This window comes from Labrus mixtus, chromosome 21, assembly GCF_963584025.1.
Source record: "Labrus mixtus chromosome 21, fLabMix1.1, whole genome shotgun sequence".
Classification (NCBI taxonomy): Eukaryota; Metazoa; Chordata; class Actinopteri; order Labriformes; family Labridae; genus Labrus; species Labrus mixtus.
The window spans coordinates 5,682,998-5,688,059 of NC_083632.1; the positions used below are offsets into that span (position 1 = coordinate 5,682,998).

The window sequence follows — 5,062 nt, forward strand, 5'->3', positions numbered from 1 at the left end:
GGGACAGTGTGTCTTTGCAAACCATGCCTCTGCTACTTTTAAAAGTTGTTTTTGTTTTCATTGTTTTTGACTCATTTGTTTCAGTTTTAATTAGATGTATATTTTTGGCCACATTAATGTATGCCGGTAAATGTGGTTCCCTTGAAAGCTAAGGTGTGATTCAAAAACACTGCTGCTGTATAAAAATATAATAATTTATGCGTTTCTCAAGAGATCATAATTAAAAGATATATTAAGTTGTTTAACAGCTGTGTTTGCACGGGGAAAAAATGAGCAGCTTTTGGAAAATGCTTTCTTATAGCAGCTTCTTTGAGCCCTTACTGTCAATCATCTTTGGGGGACCTGGAATTACAGTTATTTTTCTCAAACTTTTTGTTTACATTTGTATTTTGCATGTTCATCCTCTAGCTCAGCAAAATTTGAATAGCTTGTAAGTTGAAACTCATTCTTGTCAGAGCAGTCCACTTTGTCAAACCAGTTTAACCTGAATACACACCTGCTCCGTTCATATGGCTGAGGCTGACGCTCTTGTTGTTCAGAACGTTGTGAGTGTCTGTGACTGAAGAGGTGGGAGGCACTGCTCTACTTTAAGTAAAAGTCTACTCTATAAAAATAAAAGATTTGAACCGACAGAGAGGAAAAAAGGTAAGACCCATTACTCTTTTTTTTTCTTCTCTTAATGACTGTCTATAACTTCCTTTCCCAGTCGCTTTCCATGCCAAAGGGCCTGATGGAATTTCATTACGTATGATTGAAAACCAATACAGTTCTGAAAGCAGAATGAGATGGAAAGGTGCGCCCAAAAATGCCAGTGTTCCCTGCAGATGCCAGCAATCTAATTTACTGTCGATGGTTATAAATGCGGAGCCACCAGATGGCAAAGATATGATGTTATTCCACCATCAGGGTTATCACTTAATATCTGATAATGTCTGAAGGGAGTGATTGTATCTGACACTTAAAACAGGGGGGGGGGGGGGGGGCTCAGATCCTGGCATGAGAAATGATCACTGCTGTAGAAGAATCGTTAATCTGTCAAATCAATGTGCCTTCACTCAATAAAGCGCTCGTAAAGGGACTAAAGTTTAGACTGCAGCGTTAATGATTCACTCTGGTGGAAGATGATTTCTCTTTAATGAAACTTAGCAGTTGTACATCTAATATGTTCTTTGCGCTTTTGTTTAAAAGGAGTGATAGATATTCAGATGTATCTGAAAGAAGACATTGTATTCACACTGCTTCAGCAGGTTACAGTTGCTGGAAAAAAAAACTGTTAACTATGGCAGCACTTAACCTTAAATTGTTTTAATTATATTTGCTGCTCACTATCAAGCCTACAGTTTGTGTTTTATTTTTTAAGGTCAGTGTGACACCAGAGTACTATGTCAACTCACATGTTTTACTAGAAGAAATATTGTTTTCAGTTGTTTTCCATTAGCTCTGCAGTTAGCCAGAGATTCTCACATATCCAACAGTTACTTCCTTAATGTTTCAAATCACGTCACACCTTTATTATTATTTCACTTGAGTTAGGATCTGAGTTTGGTACTAGTGAGCTAAAGTGGGCAGCATAAATGACCATGAGAGGGACTGTGTCCAAAAACACATAACATACAGCCTGTGACATACTCCAACAGTATACAGATTTGACATGAAAGTGCTTTAATCTGAGTTTTTATCTGTTTAAATGTCAATTTCTATATATTTTGTTATTCAACTTTTTATTTTTCTATATATTTTGTTATTCAACTTTTTATTCTTCTTCTTATTTTAACATTCAACAAACAAACAGACGGCATTGTTGTTGTCCAATAATATCTCCAAAGCCTCCATAACAAGTGAGTACAATATTGGAACCAAAACAACAGTTGAGTAACCACAGTAGTACATTTGTATCATTACAATGCACAAATGGAGCTACATGTATAAGCAAAAAAGCTACCCCATAATCTCTGGAAATTCTCATCTTCATTATTGATTCTGGCTAACACTTTTTCGTAAGACACTATTTCTGACGTAAATTCCATCCGTTGCTTAAATTGTGGGGGAGGAGGAGGGGCGTACTATTCCATAATCCAAGGATCATTCGGACGGATCATTACGACCCCTACATTTATCACAACAAGGTCATATTTTGATACTTTTGTCAATTTGGTTTGATCCCCTAATAGGCAAAGCCTTGGTGATCGAGGTATTGTCATACCCAACCCCTTACCTACGTGTGCTACAACTTTGTCCCAAAATGGGTTTGCATTCCCAAAGTGCATATAGAAATATTTGTGGTTCTGTCTGACATTTCCAACGTAATTATTGGCCAGTATGTCCATCCAGTGGAGTTTAGAAGTCCATTAGGAGGACTTCAAAGTTTAGGAGTTCTTACCGATAATTCAAGCTACTCTTAAGCTAGCAGTAAATCAGTTAGTGTCTTCTGACTTATTTGTTTGCTGAAAAGAGTTGAAGAAACACAATAAACTCTTCATTCTATTTTACCAGTTCAAATACCCAGAACTGTTCGTTTTGGAAACGAGGAGACCCTCCGCATTATTCAGTTCTAGTTAAAATGTTGTTGTAATGATGTTAGCGATAAACAGCACGGATATCCTCACCTTCACACAAGGCTAGCATAGCAAACAAGCTAACAACTTACTGCTCATGTCAGCTAAAGAGCATCAGAAAATCACTGATAGTTACATGAAGCAGCTTATCAGTACTAGTTTTAGTCCATGGGTCCATTTGTTTTAGAGGGGACGAGACCTCTGCAAAAACTACCACTCTAATAAATAAAATAAATGACCACCTAAATACAAGCTAGCACGTACAAGCGAGCAACATTTGCAATAGCTAGCTGCTTCTTATACCCTTTGCCTGCAAAAGAGCATCAGAGAAACACTACTTTTTAAAAGTGGAAATACTTTATTTAGTATTTTTTATCAATGGATAGGCTTATTTAAGAGGGACAAATCGACCTATGGAGGGTCCTACCTTAAAGCCAACCTGCATGTAAGGCTTTAAATTAAAATTTTCATTGCTGTTAAATCTGTCAATTATTTTCTCCATTAATTAATTGTGTGGTCTAGAAAGTGTCATAAGATACTAAGAAATGTCGATGAGCGTTTCCCAAAGCACAAGATGACATCCTCAAAAGCCTTGCTTTGTCCAAAACTCAAAGAAGTTCAGTTACTCTCTTAGAGGAGTAAAGAAACCACATACTTTTTTCTTTTTTTATTAAATAGAATGACTAAAACCCGGTATTTATCATAATAGTTTGTGATTATTTCAATAGTTGACAACTGTTCCTCCAAAACAGCAATTCAGGGTTTCAATCTGGATCATTTGCTATCCTGTAAAAATTGTGAATGTGTAGCCTTTTATAGAGACCTTGTTTGTGGGGTTTAACTGCCTGCCATGCTTTTGCTGAACAACGGCACAAAAATAAAAGTGCACACATGCTGTGGAAAATGAAAGTGGACTGACGATCCAAATCATCAATTAAATACTAAAGGACATTATGTTTTGGATTATGCAAATTGTTTGTGTTATGGTATTTTCTCTTTTGTTTTAAAATGCCATTTACTTTTTGCACTGAGGCAGGAATGTTACCTGGGTAGTTGCAGACATTCCTAAAACTGAAGTAAGGCTATTACCTTATCTAGGTTATTAAATAAAAAAACACACGCCCTGGAAAGTAAAGTTCAGAAAGGATGAATCACAGCATTCACTGACACAGCAGGAGCTGCCAAGTCTCACCAAACAAAACAAAAGCAAAGCATTAGGACATTGGATACTGGATGTTGTTGTTGTAAGCACAGTCTGTATTGTGAAGTCTTAGAGTGTTGGATTCAGCACACAATAATGCTCAAGTTCCTTTCTGTGAAATGTAGCTCATATCTGGCATATATACTGTACAATGTTTACAATCCTGCCTTTTTTTCCACAGATCTAATCCCCCTGGCCCCCAACCATTATATCCTGCTTTTTGTCAAAAAAAACGCCCAAGCAACATGGGAAAAGGTGAGAGCGAGGAGTGGGATGAAAAGCACCCTGACACGGTACAAAGCCAGCCTCGGAAACATGAAGAGGAGCAGAAAGGTGAAAGCTCGGGGAGCAAGTGTCCCACATGCTGCTTAAAGACAAGGGACTGTCTGATGAGCGGGGAGTGCGCCCGGTGCCTTCAGATCTCAAGCGTCATCTCCTTCTGTGGGATGTGCATCCGCATGTGGATATGTAAGTCTCAGAGGCTATCAGCTCAAATTCCTAACACTATGATTGCTTTTTCATAAATTGCTAAATGGCAAAAAATAATGCCCTGTTTAGAAAAGTGTGAATCCATGCGAACACAGATGCATAACCCTTTTTATATACAAGGTGAAAATGTGTTAAATTGTGTGTTTCTTCTGAGAATTCAACTTAAATAACATCCACAGAAGCATGAATATCACTATCAGCGAGAGACAATTTTTTAACATTATTATTTTTTCCTCTTTTCCAATTCTAGAACCCAACGTTGGATTTCAGGACCTGCTTTTACCGGCCGTGGTGATTCTCAGCAACCTCCAGTAATTCTCATTCGGATTTGCCCCTGAAGTTCTCTCTAAGTCTCTTTTTTCATGTTTATGTATGTGAGATAAACAAATGAACTGTCTGTATTTTGTACATAAAACAAACTTTGGCGATCAATATGAAGGACTGTAACTTTTATCTGCATGTCTTTGCAAAGAGGTTCATTTTGGAGCCTATTGACCGCTAAAATTGCTACAGTATGTAGCCAGTCTAAATTTATTATTGTTAAAAAAATATATACTAAGAGGTGTTTAATGATGTAAAAAAAAAAACGAAGTGATTTTACACAAATAAAGAAATGGATTTGACAATGTCTGAAAGTATTTTTAATACAGTTTATCCTCCACATTCTCCCATTAAATATATGTTGGATCTGTGGTTGCCAAAGTGAGGGTCAAGGGGATGCTTTACACCAGGATTTATTGGAGATAATTGTTCACCCATCATTTGAACATCAGGTCTTTGATGTCAAGCTCACGTAAGAACATGTCTCGCATGTTGT

The 5,062-nt window shown here is 37.2% G+C and overlaps 1 long non-coding RNA gene across 3 annotated transcripts; it reads left to right on the plus strand.

Annotated features, from left to right (window-relative positions):
* The first annotated feature begins 508 nt into the window (after window positions 1-508).
* Window positions 509-4,847, plus strand: LOC132955851 (uncharacterized). Of its 3 annotated transcripts, none has more exons than XR_009665954.1 (3): window positions 509-645; window positions 3,938-4,224; window positions 4,496-4,847. It is a non-coding gene; the product is annotated as an uncharacterized LOC132955851 (long non-coding RNA). The 3 variants fall into 3 exon arrangements; XR_009665955.1 differs by lacking the exon at window positions 509-645 and adding an exon at window positions 1,757-1,838 and having other exon boundaries at window positions 4,496-4,846; XR_009665956.1 differs by lacking the exon at window positions 509-645 and adding an exon at window positions 1,846-1,867.
* Window positions 4,848-5,062: the final 215 nt, after the last annotated feature.